The sequence below is a fragment of the Balaenoptera acutorostrata genome, chromosome 4 (assembly GCF_949987535.1).
Source record: "Balaenoptera acutorostrata chromosome 4, mBalAcu1.1, whole genome shotgun sequence".
Classification (NCBI taxonomy): domain Eukaryota; kingdom Metazoa; phylum Chordata; class Mammalia; order Artiodactyla; family Balaenopteridae; genus Balaenoptera; species Balaenoptera acutorostrata.
The window spans coordinates 134018432-134041611 of NC_080067.1; positions in this window are offsets into that span (position 1 = coordinate 134018432).

Genomic DNA, 23180 nt, shown 5'->3' on the forward strand with positions numbered 1-23180 from the left:
AATCGTTATATCTTTTTCTTGGATTGACACCTTGATCATTATGTAGTGTCCTTCCTTGTCTCTTGTACCATTCTTTATTTTAAAGTTTATTTTATGTGATATGAGTATTGCTATTCCAGCTTTCTTTTGATTTCCATTTGCATGAAATGTCTTCTTCCATCCCCTCACTTTCAGTCTGTATGTGTCCTTAGGTCTGAAGTGGGTTTCTGGTAGGCAGCATATATATCAGTCTTTTTTTTTTTTGTATCCATTCAGCAAGCCTGTTTCTTTTGGTTAGAGCATTTAATCCATTCACATTTAGGGTAATTATTGATATGTATGTTCCTATTACCATTTTCTTAATTGTTCTGGGTTTGTTTTTGTAGGTCCTTTTCTTCTCCTGTGTTTCCCACTTAGAGAAGTTCCTTTAGCATTTGTTGTCAAGCTGGTTTGGTGGTGCTGAATTCTCTTAGCTTTTGCTTGTCTGTAAACCTTTTGATTTCTCCATCGTTTCTGAATGAGATCCTGGCCAGGTAGAGTTATCTTGGTTGTAGTTTCTTCCCTTTCATCACTTTAAGTATATCATCCCACTTCCTTCTGGCTTTTAGAGTTTCTGCTGAGAAATCAGCTTTTAACCTTATGGGAGTTCTGTTGTATGTTATTTGTTGTTTTTCTCTTGTTGTTTTTAATAATTCTTCTTTGTCTTTAATTTCTGTCAGTTTGATTACTATGTGTCTGGGCATGTTTTCCTTGGGTCTACCTTGCATGGGACTCTCTGTGCTTCCTGGACTTGGGTGGCTATTTCCTTTCCCATGTTAGGGAAAATTTCAACTATAATCTTTTCAAATATTTTCTCAGGTCGTTTTTCTCTCCCTTCTCCTTCTGGGAACCCTATAATGCTAATGTTGGTATTTTTAATGTTGTCCCAAAGGTCTCTTAGGCTGTCTTCATTTCCTTTTGTTCTTTTTTCTTTATTCTGTTCTGCAGCAGTGAATCCCACCATTCTGTCTCCCAGGTCACTTATCTGTTCTTCTGTCTCAGTTATTTTGCTATTGATTCCTTCTAGTGTATTTTTCTTTTCAGTTATTGTATTGTTCATCTCTGTTTGTTTGTTCTTTAATCCTTCTAGGTGTTTGTTCTTTAATTCTTCTAGGGCTTTGTTAAACATTTCTTTCATCTTCTCGATATTTGCCTCTATTTTTCTGAGGTCCTGGATCATCTTCACTATCATTATTCTCAAATCTTTTTTGTGAAAGGTTGCTTATCTCCACTTCATTTGGTTGTTTTTCTGGGGTATTATCTTGTTCCTTCATCTGGTACATAGTCCTCTGCCTTTTCATTTTGTCTATCTTTCTGTGAATGTGGTTTTCATTCCACAGGCTGAAGGATTGTAATTCTTCTTGCTTCTGCTCTCTGCCCTCTGGTTGATAAAGCTATCTAAGAGGCTTATGCAAGCTTTCTGATGGGAGGGAATGGTGGTGGGTAGAGCTGGGAGTTGCTCTGGTGGGCAGAGCTCAGTAAAACTTTAATCCACTTGTCTGCTGATGGGAGGGGCTGAGTTCCCTCCCTGTTGGTTGTTTGGCCTGAGGTGACCCAGCACTGGAGGCTACAGGCTCTTTGGTGGGGCTAATGGTGGACTCCAGGAGGGCTCATACCAAGGAGTACTTCCCAGACCTTCTGCTGCCTGTGTTCTTGTCCCCACAGTGAGCCACTGCCACACCCCAGTTCTGCAGGAGACCCTCCAACACTAGCAGGAATTTCTGGTTCAGTCTCCTATGGGGTCACTGCTCCTTCCCCCTGGGTCCTGATGCACACACTACTTTGTGTGTGCTCTTGAAGTGTGGAGTCTCTGTTTCTCCCAGTCCTGTCAAAGTCCTGCAGTCAAATCCTGCTAGACTTCAAAGTCTGATTCTCTGGGATTCCTCCGTCTGTTGCTGGACTCCCCAGTTGGGAAGCCTGATGTTGGACTCAGAACCTTCACTCCAGTGTGTGGACTTCTGTGGTATAACTGTTCTCCAGTTTGTGAGTCACCCACCTAGCAGTTATGGGATTTGATTTTATTGTTATTGCTCCCCTCCTACCATCTCATTGAAGCTTCTCCTTTGTCTTTGGATATGGGGTATGTTTTTTGGTGAGTTCCAGTGTCTCCCTGTCGATGATTGTTCAGCAGTCAGTTGTGATTCTGGTGTTCTCACAAGAGGGAGTGAGCGCACCTCCTTCTACTCCTCCATCTTGAACCAATCTCTCCTAGACTTCTTAAAATTATCCCCATTCCACAGACACACTCCCACTTGATCAAATTAATGATATAGGAAACAGACTGTCATTCTTTGCTTCTAAAACCCAGATACATGTATGCTCTGGAGGGTATGTCAGTCTGCCAAGGATAAAAAAAAATCTGGACTCTGTGTCTACCATATTGTATTAGCTCTCTTTAATTCTGCCTGGATTTTTTTCTTTTTTATTGGTATGTAATACAAAACATTATTTTTACATTAAAAAGGATATGGGTACATTTTACATTGGCTGAAAAATTCATACAGCTCTAGAAACTTCCAAGAAATTTTCTGCTTCTTGTGAATCGCTACCGTTTACATGTCTTGACCTTCAGGGTGTAAATTTCTTCTGTTTTATTTTATTTGTTTGTATTGAAATATAGTTGATTTACAATATTATATTATTTTCATAGTGACAGCAAAGTGATTCAACATTCTTTATATATTATACTCCATTTAAAGTTTTTACAAAATAATGGCTATAGTTTCCTGTGCTGTACAATATATTCTTGTAACTTATTTGTTTTATATATAGCAGTTTGTATCACTTAATCCCATACCCATATTGTGCCCCTTCCCCCTTCCCTTTTCCCACTGGTAACCACTAGTTCTCTATATCGGTGAGTCTGTTTCTGTTTTGTTTTATACATGCATTCATGCTATTTTTCAGACTCCACATGTAAATGACAACATAGAGTGTTTTTCTCTGTCTGGCTTATTTCACTAAGCATAATAGTCTCTAGGTCCATTCACACTGTTGCAAATGGCAGAATTTCATTTTTTTATGGCTGAGTAATATTCCACTGTATATATATATACCACATCTTCTTTATCCATTCATCTGTTGATGGACACATGGGTTGTTTCCATATCTTGGCTATTGGAAATAATGTTATTGTGATCATTGGGGTGCATGTATCTTTTCAAGTTAGTGTTTTAAATTTTTTTGGATATATACCAAGGAGTGGAATTGCTGGATCATATGGTAGTTCTATTTTTAGTTTTTTGAGGAACCTCCATACTGTTTTCCATAGTGGCTGTACCAATTTACATTCCCACCAACAGAGTACATGGGTTCCCTTTTTTCCACATTTTTGTCAAAATTTGTTATTTGCAGTCTTTTTGATGATAAGCCATTCTGACTGGTGTGAGGTGATATCTCATTGTGGTTTTAATTTGCATATCTTTAATTTTAATGGTGTTGAGCATCTTTTTATGTGCCTGTTGGCCATCTGTTTGTCTTCTTTGGAAAAATGCCTATTCAGGTCTTCTACCCATTTTTATTGGGTTTTTAAGTTTTTGATATTGACTTGTAGAGCTGTTTATTTATTGTGGATAATAACCTCTTATCTATCATGTCATTTGTAAATATTTTCTCCATTCCATAGGCTGTCTTTTTGTTTTGTGGATGGTTTCCATTTCTGTGCAAAAGTTTTTAAGTTTAATTAGGTTACATTTGTTAATTTTTGCTTTTGTTTCTTTTTTGCCTTAGGAGACAGATCTAAGAAAATATTGCAACAATTTACGTCAAAGAATGTTCTGCCTATGTTCTCTTCTAGGTGTTTTATGGTTTCATGTCTTACATTTAGGTCTTTAACCCATTTTTTGTTTATTTTTGTATATAGTGTGAGGAAATGTTCTAATCTCATTCATTTACATGTAGCTATCCAGTTCCCAGCACCGCTTGGACTGGATTCTTCCAATCCAAGAACACTTGATGTTTTCCCATTATTTGTATCATATTCAGTTTCCTTCATTAATGTCTTATAGTTTTCAGAAAACAGGTTTTTCATTCCCTTTGTTAAGTTTATTTCTAGGTATTTTATTCTTTGAGATGTGATTTCAAATAGAATTTTATTTTGGGGGGTTTTTCTTTCTTATAGTTAATTATTAGTGTATAGAAAAGCAATAGATGTTTGTATATTAATCTTGTATCCTACAACTTTACTGAATTCATTCATGAGTTTTATTAGGTTTTTTGGTAGAGACTTTAGGGTTTTCTATAGATAGTATCATGTCATCTGCAAATAGTAACAGTTTTAATTCTTCCTTTCCAGTTTTGATCCCTTTTATTTCTTTTTCTTGTTTAAAAAATATATGTTTATTTTATTTTTTTTAATAACTCATCTTTTAAAAAAATTAATTAATTAATTAATTAATTTTTGGCTGCGTTGGGTCTTTGTTGCTGTGAGCGGGCTTTCTCTAGTTGCAGCAAGCAGCGGTGCATGGGGTTCTCATTGCAGTGGCTTCTCTTGTGGCAGAGCATGGGCTGTAGGCACACGGGCTTCAGTAGTTGTGGCATGTGGGCTCAGTAGTTATGGTTTGTGGGCTCTAGAGTGCAGACTCAGTATTTGTGGCTCATGGGCTTAGTTGCTCCACAGCATGTGGGATCTTCCCAGATCAGGGCTTGAACCAGTGTCCCCTGCATTGGCAAGCAGATTCTTAACCACTGTGCCACCAGGGAAGTCCCTTATTTCTTTTTCTTATCTGATTGTTGTGGCTAGGACTTCCAATAGTATGTTAAATAGAAGTGGCAAGAGTGGGCATCCTTTTTTGTTCCTCATTTTAGAGGAAAGGCTTTCAGCTTTTCAACATTGAGTATGATGTTAGCTATGGGTTTGCCATAAATGGCCTTTATTATAATGAGATATGTTTCCTCTATATCAACTTTATGAGAGATTTTATCTTTAATCAATGTTTTATGAGAGTTTTAAATCATGAATCAATGTTGAATTTTGTCAAATGCCTTTTCTGCTTCTATTGAGATGATCATGTGATTTTTATCCCTCCTTTTGTTATTGTAGTGTATCACATTGATTGATTTGCCAATATTGAACCATTTTTGTATCCTTGGAGTAAACCCCAGTTAATCATGGTGCATGATCCTTTTTATATATTGTTGGATTCAGTTTGCTAATATTTTATTCAGGATTTTTGCATCCATATGCATATCAAAGGTATTAGAGTATACTTTTTTTGGTAGTCTCTTTGTCTGGTTTTAGTATCAGGGTAATTTTGGCCTCATAGAATGAATTTGGGAGTGTTTCCTCCTCTTCAGTTTTTTGGAATAGTTTGAGAAGGATAGGCATTAACTGTTCTTTGTATGTTTAGTGGAATTCCCATGTGAAGCCATCTGGTCCTGGATTTTTGTATGCTGGGAGTTTTTTTATTACAAATTCAATTTCACTATTAGTGATCGGTCTGTTCAGATTGTGTTTCTTTCTGACTCAGTCTTGGCAGTTTGTATGTTTCCAGAAATTTGTCTATTTCTTTTCTTTTTTTTCTATTTCTTATAGGTTGTCTAATTTGTTGGCATATAACTGTTCATAGTATTCTCTTATGATTTTTTTTGTATCCCTGTGATATTCGTTGTTTTTTATCCTCTTTCATTTCTCTTTTTTTTTACATTTTAAAGTTTTGTGGGGCCACAGTGCACTGCTTGTGGGACCTCAGTTCCCCAACCAGGGATCAAACCTGGATCTTGGCAGTGAAAGTGCCAAGTCCTAACCACTGGACTGCCAGGAAATTCCCTCCCCTCTTTCATTTCTTGCTTTGTTTATTTGGGTCCTCTCTCTTTTCTTCTTGTTAAGCCTGGCTAAATGTTTATCAATTTTCTTTATATTTTCAAGAAACCAGCTCTTGGTTTCACCAATCATTTCTATTGTTTTTTTTAATCTCTATTTTATTTATTTCCAATTTCCTTCTTTCTGTTGACTTTGAGCTTTGTTTTCTTTTTCTAATTCCTTTAGATTGTAGGTTATGTTGTTTATTTGAGATTTTTCTTATTTCTTGAGGAAAGCATGTGTGCAATAAACTTCCCTCTTAAGAACTGCTTTTGCTGCATCCCATAGATTTTGGAAAGTTGTGTTTTCATTTTCATGTGTCTTGAGATATTTTCTATTTTCCTCTTTGATTTCTTCATTGACACATTGCTTTTTTCAGTACCATGTTTTGTAGTCTCCACATATTTGTGCTTTTCCCATTTTTCTTTCTGAAATTAATTTCTAGTTTCATACTGCCATTGTCAGAAAAAAAATGCTTGGTATATGTTCTATTCTCTTAAATGTGTTGATACTTGTTTTGTGGCCTAGCATGTGATTTATCCTGGAGAACATTCTATGCACACTTGAAAAGAGTGTGTATTCTGTTTTTGGATGTAATGTCCTGTAGATATCTATTAAGTCCAACTAGTTTATTGTGTCATTTAAAACTACTGATGCTTTATTAATTTTTTGTATGGATGATTCTCCATTGATGTAAGTAGTGTGCTTAAAGTTCCCTATTACTATTACATCATTGTCAATTTCTCTTCTTGTGTCTGTTAATATTTGCTTTATGTATTTAGATGTTCCTGTATTGGATGCATATAGGTTAACAATTACAAATCCTCTTCTTGTATTGATCCCCTTATCATTATACAATGTCCTTCTTTATCTTTTGTTATAGACTTTGTTTAAAAGTCTATTTTGTATGATACAGGTATTGCTACCCACTCTTTCTTGTCATTTCCATTTCCATGAGATATCTTTTCTCATCCCCTCGCTCTAAGTCTGTGTGTGCCTTTAACTCTGAAGTGAGTCTCTTGTAAGCAGCATTTATATGGGTCTTGTTTTTTCATGCAATCAGCCACCCTATGTCTTTTGATTGGAGCATTTAGTCCATTGACATTTAAAGTAACTATTGATAAGTGTATGTACTTATAGCCATTTTATTATTTGTTTTCTGATGGTTTTTGTAACTCTTTTCTGTTCATTTCTTCTTCTCTTTGTTTATTACTTTGTGGTTTGATGATTTTCTTTAGTAATTTGCTTGTGTTTCTTTCTTTCTAGTTTTTGTGTATCTATTATAAATTTTTGATTTGTGGTTACTATGGAGCTCATATATGCTGGCATATAACTACATCTACTTGTTATAAATAGGTAGTCATTTAAGTTCAAAAACATTCTAAAAGTTCTATTTTTTTCACTCCCTTCCCCTACATTTTGTGTTTTTGATGTTACATTTTACATCTTTGTGTTTATCCCTTCACTGTTTATTTTAGTTATAGTTGCTTTAACAATTTTTTGTCTTTTAATCTTTATAATGGTTTATTTAAGGGATTGATCCTCAGCCCTTACTATATATTTGCCTTTCCTAGTGGTATTTTTCTTTTCCTATAGATCCTTACTTCTTGTGATAGACTTTTCTTATCCACTTAGAGAAGACCCTTTAACAGTCCTTTTAGGCAGGGTTTAATATTGATGAACTTTCAGGTTTTGCTTATATGAGAAGTTCATTATCTCTCCTTTGATTCTAAATAATAATATTGTTGAATAGAGTACCCTTGGTTGCAAGTTTTTCCCTTTTAGTGCTTTGAATATATCATGCTACTCCCTTCTAGCCTGCAAAGTTTCTGAAGAAAAATCAGCTGATAGCCTTATGGAGGTTCTTTTGTATATGACTCTTTGTTTTTATCTTGCTGCCTTTAGAATTCTCTCTTTATCTTTATCTTTTGCCATTTTAATTATGATGTCTTGGTGTGGGTCTGTTTGGGTTTATGTTATTTGAGACTCTGTGCTTCCTGTACCTGGGTATCTATTTCCTTCTTCAGGTCTGAGACTTTTTCAGTCATAACTTCATCAAATACCTTTTTCATCCCCTTCTTCCTCTCTTATCCTTCTGGGACCCCTATAATATGAATGTTGGTACTCTTGATGTTATCCCAGAAAATTTGTTTTTAGCTTTGCTATTCTCATTGGATTTATCTTCCAGATCACTTATACATTCTTCTGTATTGCTTAGTCTGCTATTCCTTCATTCTGGTGTGTTTTTCATTTCAGTTATTGTATTTTTCAGTTCTGACTGGTTCTTTTTTTATATTTTCTAGTTCCTTGTTAAAATTCTCACTGTGTTTTTCTATTCTTCTCCTGAATTCAGTTAGCATTCTTATTACTAATGTTTTGAATTCTTCATCTGATAAATTGTTTACTTCTCTTTCATTATTCATTTTTTCAGGGGTTTTCTCTTGCTCTTTCAATTGAGACTAGTTCCTCTCTCTTTTCATTTTGCGTAACTTTCTCCACCTCTATGAATTTAGGTGAAACAGTTGCCTATTGCAGTCTTGAAGGGATATCCTTATGTAGGAGTGTCCATGGTCTGCATGTGCCCAGTGCATTTGGTGGGAGAGCTGGATTTGACATGAAAAGAAGACATCTTTCCTCAGGGTATGTTGTCAGCTATCACCTTGGTAGGAGGTGGAGCTAGAGATAGAGGAGCTAGAGCCAGAACCAGATGTGAGATGGGGCTTCCTCTCTGCTCAGAGGCTGTTACCACCCTACTGGATGTGGGGTCAGATCCCAAGTTGATGGAGCAGAAGCTCTGAGGGTCAGGTCTGAGCTGACTCTCTTTCCTTTAAGTGTGTGCTCTCTCATCTCCCAGCACCAGCACCCTTGTCCCAGAGGGAAGCAGTGCTGGAGCAAGAGGGGCCCATGCAGGCTCTCGGCTCATGATGAGGCATGGGCTGTGGTGGTTCAACCACAGACAGAGGTCCAGGCTGTGTTTGATGCAGTGTCTGTGCAATTGCCAGTAATGGCAGCCCCACTGCACCTGAGTCTCCTTTGTCCCTCACAGCCAATGAATCTCCCCAGTCTTCTCAGCCTCTGCCCTGTTGTGGAGCTGCTCTTCTCGGCAGGTGGGGCTCACTTGGGCTCTCAGCATATCAGGGCTTTTGCTGTGGTGGTCCAGCTGCTGTCAGAGATCAGGGCTGCTTCTGGTGATCTGCCTGAGTAAGCATCAGCAATGGCTATCCCCATTGCATCAGATGCCACCCCAGGTCCAAGTAGTCTCTCTGTTCCATGGCCAAGCTCTCTCCCTGGTCCTGGTAGCCCTTGCCCTCGTGCTGAGCTGTGAGGTGAAGTAAGTGGGGCTGAAGCATTTGCTCAACTCAGGCTTGGGCATGTGCCAGGGCAGTCACAGGAAACCAGGTAGCCACTGGAATAGTCCTCAATCCACCTTATCTGCTCTGCCTTGGGAGCAAGCCAGCACTCTCATGCTCCTCACAAATGGAGTCCAGGCTTCCCATAGCCCTCCTGTTAGTTCTAGTGGCCCTCCAGCCAGCCAAGGGGGCTTTCCTGCCCTGTGTTGGATTCCAGGACTGGGACACCCAATATGTGGCTCAAACTGCTCAGTAATTAGGGCAGATCTCCACTGGTGTATTCTCCCTTTTCCTATGAGTCCCCTCCTAGAGGTATGGTCCCAACCTGATTGCTCTGTTCCCTTCCTTCCTGATTCTGTGTGGATCTTTGTTACAGCCTTGGTTGTACTGTTTCTGACAGTTTCCAGTTAGTTTTCAGTGAGAATTTTTCCACATTCAGATGTATTTTTGATGTGTTCATTGGGGAAGGTGAGTTCCACATCCTCCTACTCTGCCATCTTGATCCAAAGTTCCATTCTTCTCTTTTAAATGTGTGTCTGTGGGAAAGATTTTAAAACTAATGAGTAGCATTTTTTTGGGACTAGTTCTGCCATTATGTGTATAAACCTAACACACATCTTCACTTCTCTAAATTTATTTCTTCATCTGGAATTTTAAAGGGATTGAAATAATACTCTCTCAGTTTCCTGGTGGGGACATAATTGTAATATTGTATGACAACTTTACATCATCAGTTTTGATTGAAGGAGCTGGAGCTTTCAGAGACACATTTCATGACCCATGTTTGACACAAACTTTGTTAACAGATGTGAAGAGGAACAGTTTATGGAATTCCTTGAGGTAATGTTATTTTATACCAAAAATATCTACTATGGTTTTACAGAAATGTCAGACATTTTAGTAGAGTATTTGAAATTCTTAAAGAAATGTTTTACATAAGAGCTGTCATTTTTAATGTCCAAATTTTGTTGTGATTTCATCATGGAACATTTTATCCTTTCAAATATTTTTTTACAATACAACTTTGAGAAATATATTTTTCCATAAGATAATGAACCCTCATTATCAAGTATAGAAATTTCCTTAATTTCAATTGAAGAATAATATTCTAAAGTTTAAATATATAGTATATATTGATAATTTTAAAAGTTTTATGATTTTATTATAAAATTTCTTTAATTTTAATAGAAGAATAATATTCTAAAGTTAATTATATATATTGCATGAAAATTTTGTAGTAAAATTTGTGATTTTATGGTATTATAAAATATGCTATAAAGTTATTTTATAATAATTTTATAATAAAATTTTATATAAAATATATAATACTTTAAATTTTGAAAACAGGTAATTTATAAAACTTAATTCATTTAACTATTTCACCTAATTTAAAATAAATTCAGTTAATTTATTTAACTCTTTCACTAAGGCAACATAATCTTAGCATGATGCACTATTACTATAATGTTGCTTTTTTGTTGTTATTTTTTGGGGTATTTGGGTAAATATTTTGATTAATTAGATCTTTGAAAACAGATCGTTAGAGTTTGCTTTGCAGAGAAACCCAAATACTTCCCTGAGGTGACTTGAAGGCTTGTGGTGAAACAGAAATAGTAGCAATCAATATAATGTTTAATCTGGACACCCCATTACTCTTAAACTAATAAACTAGAGTGTCAGTGATGTCATAGCCAAAGATTCTCTTCTATTATAAATGGGTCAATTAGCAACCCATAGAAACACCCTGCTCTAGGGCCAGATGCAAGCTTGTAAATGACATGTCAAAGCAGAGCTGATACTTTGCTTTCCCTTCACAATGGGTCATGAATAAGTGCTCATCACATTCTAGGCAGCCTAAACAAACAAACAAACAAGTAAGTTTATACCCAGTGTTGTACTTTCCAGATCCACTTCCTCTCAAATAAACAAAACCCTGATAATTATACCTCAGTTTTTAAAAAAGTTTAAAAAAATTTTAAAAAGAACCCCAACTTTTGGTGTGATGGTTAATTTTATGTATCAACTTGATTGGGTCACGGGACCCCAGATATTTGGTTAAACATTATTTCTGGGTATGTCTGTGGAGGGTGTTCATTTGTTGAAGGCCTGATTAGAAGAAAAGACTGAGTAAGAAATAGTTCTTTCTCTCTGCCGGACTGTCTTTGAGCTGAGACCTTGGTCTTCTCCTGCCTTTGGAATGAACTCAGACTAGAGCATACAGCACTGGTTCTTCTGGTTCTCAGGTCTTCAGACTTGGACTAGAACTATACTGTTGACTTTCTTGGGTCTCCAGCTTATTGACTGTGGATCTTGGACTTCTCAGCCTCCCTAATCAAGTGAGCCAATTCCTAATACTAAATTTCTTTAGATAGATAGATAGACTGATCTTCTGAAAATATTACTTACTTCTCACCAGGATAAGATTAATTGCAAACTTAGTGACTTTGTTAATCTTATATTGTAGTTTCTCTTAGCTCCAGTTCCTTTAAATACCTGTTGTGGAATTTTGTTTGTTTGCTTTTTTAACTGTGAGCCAGTCTTTTGGAAATCCATGCTCTCTTTCAAAAATTATTTACAACTATATATCAGATATCATACTTTCCCAGATATATAGCTGATTTTTAAGGGGAAGGAGATAAAACAAATGTGGGAATCAAAGCAGACAATAGACACAGATCATATAACTACAACTATAGAATTATCAGACCGGGAATTAAAAAGGTATGCTACTGTGTCTGACTTACTTCACTCAGTATGACAATCTCTAGATCCACCCATGTTGCTGCAAATGGCATTATTTTGTTCCTTTTTATGGCTGAGTAATATTCCATTGTATGTATATGTATATATATACCACATCTTCTACCTTCTTTATCCATTCCTCTCTTGATGGACATTTAGGTTGCTTCCATGTCCTGGCTATTGTAAATAGTACTTCAATGAACATTAGTGTGCATATATCTTTTTGAATTATGGTTTCTTTGGATATATGCCCAGGAGTGGGACTGTTGGGTCATATGGTAGTTTTACTTTTAGTTTTTAAGGAACCCCTGTCCTGTTCTCCATACAAACACTGTGAATTTACATTCCCACTAACAGTGTAGGAGGATTCCTTTTTTTTCACATCCTCTCCAGCATTTATTGCTTTTAGATCTTTTTAATGATGGTCATTCTGATTGGTATAAGGTGATACCTCATTGTAGTTTTGATTTGCATTTCTCTAATAATTAGTGGTGGATCTAGAGATTGTCACACTGGGTGAAGTAAGTCAGACACAGAAAGACACATCATATATATTGCTTATATGTGGAATCTAAAAAAAAAGGGTACAAATGAACTCATTTACAAATCAGAAGTAGTCACAGATATAGAAAACAAACTTACGGTTACCAGGGGATAAGAGGGAAGGGATAAATTGGGAGATTGGGATTAACATATATACACTACTATATATAAAATAGATAACTAATAAGAACCTGCTGTATAGCACAGGGAACTCTACTCAATACTCTGTAATGGCCTATATGGGAAAAGAATCTAAAAAAAAAAGAGTGTATATATGTATATGTATAAATGATTCACTTTGTTGTACACCTGAAACTAACACAACATTGTAAATCAACTATACTCCAATAAAAATTAAAAAATAAAAATGAAAATAAAAATGAAAAACAACAACAACAACAACAACAAAAGGTGTGTTACCAATACATTCAAAAACTAGAGTAAAAGCTGAAGAATATCATCAGAGAATTGAATCTATTAAGAAGTATAAAGTGGAAATTCTATAATTGAAAACAAATAAAATAAATGCTATGAAAAGAACGAAACAAAAATGTGGATTAAAATGAAAAGTTTTAGCATACATACAATTGGAGTCATCAAAAGAAAAGAAAACATATATATATATAAATATGTATATAATATATATATTTATATACATAATATATATAATATGTATATAAATATATATAAAATAAAATATATATAAATGTATATATATATTTTAAGAAATAATGGTATAGAATTTTCCAACATTCATTATAGACCTTGAGCTATGGGTTCAGAAACTTTTATGAACCCCAAAGCAATTAAAAAAAAAAAACAACCGATACTTATTCACATAATAGTAAGATTACTGAAAACCATAAAAAAGAGAAAATTTAAAAACAACCAAAGGGAAAGAATACATTACTTTCAAAGGACCATAAATATGATTGATATCTAGCTCTGCAACAGAAACAATGAAAGACAGAAAACACTGATGCCAATTTTAAAGAGCTGAAAGAAGATAACTATCAAACTAGAGTATTATTCCACAAAAGAAATATTCTTTAAGAACATAGGAAAGTAGAGACATTTTCAGACAAACAGTGAAAATCTTTCATCTCTACACCCATACTGAAGAAATACTACATGGAATTTTTGGGCAGAATTAAAATTAGTTTAGGGCTTCCCTGGTGGCGCAGTGGTTGAGAGTCTGCCTGCCAGTGCAGGGGACATGGGTTCGAGCCCTGGTCTGGGAGGATCCCACGTGCCGCGGAGCGGCTGGGCACGTGAGCCACAGCTACTGAGCCTGCGCGTCTGGAGCCTGTGCTCCGCAACAGGAGAGGCCGCGATGGTGAGAGGCCCGCGCACCGCGATGAAGAGTGGCCCCCGCTTGCTGCAACTAGAGAAAGCCTGCGCACAGAAACGAAGACCCAACGCAGCCAAAAATAAATAAATAAATAAATAAAATTAGTTTAGATGGAAACACAGTAAATCAGTCAGAAATGAAGAGCATGAGAATTGATAGATACATAGGGAGATCTAAATTAAAACTGATTGCTTAATGTAATAATAAATTAGTAATAATAATATTTGTATTTTTTTAAACCACACAAATGCAGAATTAAAAGTCATAATAAAATAGTATAAAAATTAAGGAGAGTAAATGCCATAAGGCCATTACATTGACTAGAATGTGGTAAAGTATGAATTTAATATGAAATCCAGTAAGGCATGGATACATATCATAGCTTCTAACATAACAATGAAAAGAATAATGATACAATTCAACAATAAAAAAGGTAAACCATTAGAAAATGAACAATGTACTTGAGTGGACATTTCTCCAAAGAAGACATACAAATAACTAGTGATCACATGAAAAGATGCTGAACATCACTAATCATTGTGGAAATGTAAATCAAAACCATAATTATATACCACTTCATACCCATTAGAATGGCTATTATCAAAAAAGCAGAACTAACAAGTGTTGATGAGGATGTGAAGAAATTGGAATCTTGTATATTGCTAGTAGGAATGTAAGATGGTGCAGATGCTGTGAAAAATGGTATGGTCGTTCCTCTAGAAATTAAACATAATTGTGTCATGTAACATATCTGTTCCATTTCTGGGTATATATCCAAAAGAATTGAAAGCAGAGACTTACAGATATTTGTACACTCATGTTCATAATAACATTATTAACAATAGTCAAAAGGTGGCTGCAACTCGTGTCCATTGATGGATGAATGGATAAACAAAATGTGATGTATAAATACAATGAAATATTATTCAGCCTTAAAAAGGAAGGGAATTCTCACATGTTCTACAACATGGATGAACCTTGATGACATTATATTGATACTAAGTGAGATAAGCCAGTCACTTATGTGAAGTACCTAAGGTAGTCAAATTTATACAGATAAAAAGTTGAATGGTGGTTGTCAGGAACCGGGTGGAAGAGGGAATGAGGAATTATTGTTTAATGAGTATGAAATTTCATTTTGGGAAGATAAAAAAGTTCTGGAAATGGATACTTGTAATGGTTGTACAACATTGTGAATATAATTAATGCCACTGAAATGTACGCTTAAAAATGGTAAGTTTTATGTCATGTATATTTTACCACAATAAAAAAAAGAATCTTAACAACAATAAAAATAATAATAGAATGTATTACTAGCAAGCTAATAGAGGATGAGAAGTGGAAAAATAAAAATACTTTATCCAGAAAGGGCAAGAAATAAAAAAAGAAGAAACAATGAACTGATGGGACAAATTAGAAAACAAATAGTAAGCTGGTAGAGATACATCTAAGTTTAATAGATAATATTAATCATAAAAATTGGATTAAAAAATGAAACAACTATACATTTTGTTGGTTTGCAGCATTGGGAGTTCCAGGATATAGAATAGTTGAAAGAAAGAGGGAGGAAGAGGTGAATACTACAAATAGTAACCAACATAAAGCTGTAAAACTATATTAATATCAAATATTTAAGGAAGCGATTATTAATAGAGATATTCAACAGAAAGTATACAAGGCCTAAATTTGTACACCATTAATTCTATATTCTCAAAACTGATAAAAAGGGACAGAGAGACAAATTCACAGTCATAATTTGATATTTATATATAACTTATTCTGTGAATAATAGGTGAAGCAGACAAAAATTCAGTGTGGGAATTAAAATTTTAACTACATAAACAACATTAAACAACTTGATGTATATATACATTATATGTAATATATATAATATGTAATATATGTAATTCTCTCTACACACACACACACACATGTGTGCACACACACACACAAACGCTGCACTCAAACAACTGCAAAATTCATTCTTTTCAAGTGTACATAGAACATTTAGCAAAATAGGTCATCACATGCTGGACCACAAAGCAAGTCCTAACAAATTTCAAAGAATTTGAAAATGAAATCATAAAAAGTATGTTCTGACAAAAATGCAATTAACCTGGAAATTAAAAACAAGTAATAAAAATAGAACGATAACTAGTAAAATCCCCAAACTTTGAATATTAAACAATGCATTTGTAAATCATCCATGTGCCACAGAAGAAATTACATGGAAATCAGAACACATTTTGAGCTAAAATATAATAATAATATTACATAAAAATCTTTTTGAATGCTACTACAGCTGTGCTTAGAGAATAAATTAGTAGATATGCAATAATAAGAGAAGAAAATCTGAAAAATTAACACTATAAACTTCCATGTGAAGAAGCTGAAAAAATGAGTTAAATAAAATAGAAGCAAGGAAATAATGAAAAGTAAAAGCAGAAATCAATAAAACAGAAAACAAATTGTTAGGGAAAATAAAGACAAAAATTTGATTGTTTGAAAATACTATTAAAATTGATAACCTAATAAAACTGTTCTTGATTTAAAAATAAAAGAGATAGTGCAACTTATTAAAGAAAAAAAGGTTATATCTATATTTGATAGATATGGAAAATTTATTAAGCTTATAATTATATTAAATGAACCAATATCTTGAAAACCACAACTTAAAGTGACACAAGAAAGAAAATTAAAGACAAGTTGTTCTATATCTTTTATTAAATTGAATTCACAGTTTAAACTTCCACTAAGAAAACTCAAAGTCCAAAGGACTTTGAATTCTCCCAAAAATTTAGGGAAGCAATATCATCATTATTACAAAAACCTTTGGGAATAGAAATAGAGAGGATATTTCCCAAAACTTCTTAATAGCAAGCATAATTTGATACCAAAACAAGGCATGGACATTTCAAGTAAGGAAATTTGTAAGCAAATTTATTTAAAGAACATAGACAGAAAAATCTGAAATGAAATATCAGCAAAATTAATGCAGTAACGCATAAAGTAGTGTTTATTCTAGTAAGGCAAGTGGTGTAACGTCTGTAACTCAATCAATATAACTTACTGCATTAATAAGATAAAGGAGGAAAACATGGGGTCATCTGATTAGATGCAGAAAAATATTGATTAAATCATTGTCTACTTTTTAAAAAATCTATTGGCAAACTGGGGAAATAATGGGAAATTTAATTAAACTGATAAGGGGAGTTGTATCAGTTGGTTATTGCAGACTAAAAATCATCTCAAAACTCCATGACTAAAATTCATATATATTTTTTGCTCTTGATTCTGTTGGTTGGCCAATTTAGGATGGGTTTGAAATTAACAAATAGAAAATGAAATACTCAAACAATATCTTTTAAAATAGCATCAAACACATAGCAAATACATAGGAATAAATCATAAGAAAGACGTGGAAAACCTCTACACTGAAATTACAGAACAAACATTACTGAAAGAAAGGAAAAAGAACAAGTAAAGGCAATAATATACTATGTTTATGGATTGGAAGACTCATTGTTTAAAGACATTGACTATCAACTACATGCTCCTCAAATGGTACATACAACATAATACCAATCAAAATCTCTGCAGGGGTGTGTGTGTGTGTGTGTGTGTGTGTGTGTGTGTGTGTGTGTGTGTGTGTTTATTAAAAATGAATGTAGAAATTCAAAGAGTAAAGAGTAGCAAAGACAAGCCTGAAGAAGAACAAACACGAGTACTTAAACTACCAGATATTATGCTTTATTATAAAACTACAGTAAAACTGTGTGGCATTGACACAATCGGATAAATAGTCCAAAGAGACCCCAAAAAGAGTCCAGAATGATACATGCATGTAAAAATAATCACACCATTTATAACAAAAGTGCCACTGAAATGCAATGAAGAAAGGTTCATATTTTCAGTATATGATACTGGATAAACTGGGTATCTCTATGGAAAGAAAAATGAACCTTCACATTTTCAGTAGATGATGCTGGGTCAGTTGAATATCCAAATAGAAGAAAAATTGAATTAAACTTTTTCTCACATCTCACACCATATATAGAAATTAATTCCAGATGGACTGAAGATTCCAGATGGATTGAAGATCTAAATGGAAAGGTAAATTATTAAAACCTCCCTCCAAAATTGGAGAGTATTTTCATGGCTACAACATAAGCGAGTTGCTTTATAAATTTGATTGTGAGAAGTAAGCATGTATACTGGACTTTCTGATCCCATTTATATAGAGTTTCAAAAAAATAAAAATAAAACCAATCAATGATGCTGGAAGTCACAGTCGTGGTTACCTTGGTGGTTTAATTACTGCAAATTTGTACCAGGAGTCTTCTGGAGTGCTGGTTATGTTTATAATACCATTTACAATAGTATCAAAAAGAATCAGGTACCTATGAATAAATCAAAGATGTGAAAAACTTCTATACAGACACTTAAAATACAAAAAATTATTGAGAGAAATGAAAAAATGCATAACAAGACATTTTCATGAGCTGGAAGATGCATTGTAAATATGCCTACTATATCTCAAAATAATAAAGGCAAAGCTATCACAATCAAGGCCTATTTTGTTACATTTCAATATCAAAGTATGTACGATATGTTTCAATTAAAAAATTAGCACAATAAAGGAAATAGGACATAAAATGAATTGTAATTACCTACAAGAAAGGAAAAAGAAGAAGGAAAAAGTAATATGTTGTAGCTGCCGCGTACTCTTGTTTTTTCACGTTTAGAAGGTGAGGATGTATGACTGTCTAGATATGGTGCTAATACATTCTATTCCTCGTGTCAAATTTCTCACCTTCTCAAATTGCATAAGTGTAGACATTTTGGACCTTTATACCTGTGATATTCTGGGAAATGGCCTTACTATTCCTCAGTAATATTTTACAAGTGAACTTGATGTGGAAAGGATCACTGTCCTGAAATACATTTGTTCCATAGTAGAATCTTTGACAGTCTTCTCAGTGACTATGGAGCACAGTGAGATGTGTGTGTATAAATATTCTGAGGCCCATTATAATGCACTTCACTATCACGTGAGATGCAACATAAAGGAAAGTCAGACTGAAAGTGCTGTGTTATTCAACTGTTTCCTTTACAATCAAAATCTGTGGCTCAGCATAGCCTACATCAGGTCCATATGTAAAGAATTCATGAATGTGATATTACTTAAACGAAATAAAAGACATCCTATTTATACAACAATTTAATAATTTTATTGTAATTCTGCACAATATTTTATGGAACTATTGAACAGAAGATTTGTGAATCTTTAGAAATAAATTAATTCACCTTCTATTGGACAAAATTGCCTATGGTTTTCTAAATGTTCATTTAACACCTCTAGAGATGTGAAGTTCGTTATCTTATGGGGCAGTGTATTAAATTTTTATAGACTTACATTAAGTTATTAGAAGACTCATACTAATCTAAAACCTGTTTTCCTGTAACTTGTATTTATCGTTTTTAAATCTTCCCTGGGGTGCCACATAGAATAAAAGTTTAATTTCAGGCAAAGCCGCGTATATTTTTAGATTGTTTACAATGTTTTTTTTCTTCTAGATAAATTCAGATGCAAAACAATCGAGTATATTATGAACTAGGCAACATATTGTATTCAATGAACATTTCTGAAACATATATTTTGATTTTTCATAGATTGCTAATTAATTTATACTTCAGATATTCTTTAAGCTTGTCTTCTCCATCCAAAAGTATGACATCATCATTAAGTCATTTACTAAAGTGAGAAATTCTTGAATCTTCTCTTCCTCTAACCCTGTACATCTAAGCCATCTCCAAATACTATAGGCTGTACTTAAATGGTCTGCCTGAGTCTACTTTTAACCCCTATAGTCCATTCTTCACACAGAGCTAGTAATCTTTCTAAATTATAAAATCATGATATTTTGTAGTAGGCAGCCTGTTAAGATAGCCCACAATGATCTCCATCTCCTGATATTCATGCCATTGTACCATTCCCTCCCCTGAGGGTTGGTTGGACATATTGGCATCTAATGAATAGAATATGGCAAAAGAAATGGGATGTCACTTCTGAGCTTAGGTTACAGAAGACTGTGACTTCTATCTTGTCTGCTCTCTCTCTCTCTCTCTCTCTCTCTGGCTCTTCTCAATTACACCTTCTAATGAAGCAATCTGCCCTGCTGTGAATTGCCTTATGGAGAGGCCCATGGGGAAGGGAAGCAAGGGTGGCCTCCAGTTAACAGCCAGTAAGGAGCTGAGGCTCTCAGTTCAATAGTCTACATGAAACCGAATTCTGCCAACAATCACATAAGTGAACTTGGAAATTGATCTTTCCCCAGTCGATCCTTGAGATGCCTGTATTCCCAGCCAACACTTTGATTGTAGCCTCATGAGAGACCCTGAGCCAGAGGTCCCAGGTAAACTGTGCCTGGACTCCTGAAACTATAGAAATTGTGAGATGATAAATGTTGTTTGAGCCTCTAAATTTTGGGGTATTTGTTAGACAGAAATAGATAACTAACACATACTCCTTTGTTAAAACCCTTCAATCATTTTCAGTACAAAAATCCCTCTGGTTAACAATGCAATCAACAGCCTACTGCCTACTTCTTTACTCTCCCCTTGTGCTTCTCTGCTGTTGATGGAGCTCCAGATTCTGGAGCAAGTGAAGCTCTTGTCGACTTGAAGCTTTTGTTCATGCTGATCTCTCTGCTGCCATGTTCTCATGTCCTCTCTTCTCATGGCTGGCCTCTTGTCATCCTTTTGACTTTCTTGAGCCTGTATCTAATAAAGCTCTTCCCTGACTCCTAGTTAGATACCTTAACCCTAGATTAATGTTCAGAGCACTTTTCTTAACTCATATAATTTCAATTATTGAGCTGCTACTTAAAAAAATCTGCCTCTCTTACTGGTCTGGTTATGCCAGGGTTCCAACCTGGACCCCAGGGATTCCCACTGTATCACACTGCCAACCATGTTGAACTGTCCTGGTTTGTAACATTCTATAAGTTAATGCATTTGTTATCAAAATTTCTTTGTAGCTTTAGAGGATGCAATCTAAATTTTTAAAAAGTTCAAATAATATTTATAAGAAAGAATAATAAGGAATTACAACAAAGAGCAAGACAAAATCGATGTCAGGAGCTAGCCATTTAATTTTCATTATAGAGCCTTAGTTCTGCTTATATGCTATTCTTAGTGTAGTTTTATTTTTATTCCTTCAATTTTACTTTGTGAAGAAACAATTTAGGATTTAATTTTTTTGTAACATGAAATGTGCATTATAATTAAAATTTAAATGTGCCTCAAAAGATTGAATCGGATTCTTGGCTGATAAAGGAACACAGCATATTTTTCTCCTTTCACCAGCCATTATGTCCAGCCTGAAGGACACTTGAAATTATTTCAAATACACTGGTATGAATGGTTTTATTTCAAAATCTTCATAGTCATGTATTAAAAAGAGTTGTCTGGGATGAATGACTATTGAGAAAAACAGATCAGGCAGTAGTCATATTTCAGGATTATATTACTTCTTTTCTTTAACAGTTGTGAAGACTCCACAGACTGAGTAAATGTCATCCCCAAAACAGTAAAAACTGAGAATCTGGAAGGCTTTAATGTAGCACTCACAGAAATCCTTACAAGTAGAGCCACGCATTAGTCCTCATTTCAATGAAACTATTTCATAGCATTCAAGATGAGAGTCTATTACTTAGTTTTTACCATATTGGGTACCGAACAGCCCAGTATCACTCTCAGTGTGACTTATTAACATGAATCAGGCTAGAAAATGAATTCATTCTCAGTTGGTCAACTTTATTTGCTCGATTTATTGAATGGTTCCCCAATCTACAAAGAAGGACAGTCAGCCCTTTCTTCCCTTTGAAAATATCCAAGCTTCCCTTTCTTTTTCCTCTCCTGCTTGCCTCAGGGACATTTCATGCTTAACAGCCTTGGATTGATTTCTGTGCCCATTGGTGCTTCCATTTGCCATCTGTTAGTTGAAGTATTTATATATTTAGAAACACAGGAAAGAGAGAACGTGAGAAACTGAAGACGTTTGAATAGGCAGGACAGGGCAGCTATCAAACTCTTTGTATGAACCGTTACTGATCCGTAATATGTGGATAGTTGGAATAAGATATGAGATTTCAAGAGTATTGAATTGCTAGATATTAAAGCACTGAAGCAAAGGAAAAAATAGGGTTTTGATAGCATTGGTTATAAGAATGTGTAAAGAGTGTTAATATATACTGGTATTTTTAAAAGTAGAGAATTAGAAAAAACAACTTTACTCATAATCTTCAAAGACTTTTTAACTTGTCAAGGATGTTATTATTGGAGGAGGGAAAATGTAGACATTAAACTTGAGTGAAAAAAATTATAACCCTTTTTGGCATCTTGATCAGTTTATTGCTGCCTTGAGATCAAAGGGAGCTCTTTAATGGGGTACAAAAACTCTCATATACTAAGGAAAGGCAATGAGGTTAACTTGGCAAAAATGTTGTGATTTAATTGTGTAAATGCTTTTGTAAATTGTGTTAATTAACCCTTTTTAAAAGGGGATTGAAAAACAAGCATCTTAAAATAGTGTGAAATTTTTTCTCTCAAAGAGAATAACTTATAGAATATTTTGTTCCATAAATTGCTCTCTGAGCTTTTAACACACACACACACACACACACACACACACACATACACATGCACATTTGAACAACCAATGAAAAGCATTACTCATTTGTTTATGTGTCTGGACTTCTTGGCGTTCTCTCTCCCTTCTCCTCCTCTCACTGCTTCATATGTTTTTCCTTATTTTCTGCACTTCCCCTTTGGTTCTTCTGTGACTCTGTGTACCGCCTTATGGTGGAGCCTGGCCAATGTCAACCATCGTTCCCATGATGTTTACTACCTCAATTAAATCAGGCTGCAAATGGAATGTGCTTCCAAGATTTCCCTTCCCACAGCAGTCGCTGCTCCCACAAAGGATGCATTTGCCTAACATGTCAACATCTGGAAAATCTGTAGCAGTTGCAGCTTATGATCCACAGTCAAAGCCCTGACATCAGCAATGCATGAGGCAAAAAAGAGGAAGGAACTCAGGACACCAGAAACAATACCCAACTCACCCCTGTGTCCCCTATAGGAATTTAGGAAAGATTTTCCTTTTCTTAATGATTGATCTTCATAAGAGAAGGATCATAACAGAATTATGGGAATTTAGAGCCGTAGGGACCTTTGAGATCAAATGATTAATGTGCCCAATACCTTACTTTAGAGATAAGAACCTAGATAACCAGGACAAAAAAGACCTCTAAACCTGATGACTTTTAATTACCTGGAATTTTTATATAGATACAGTTTGAAATTTGAATTA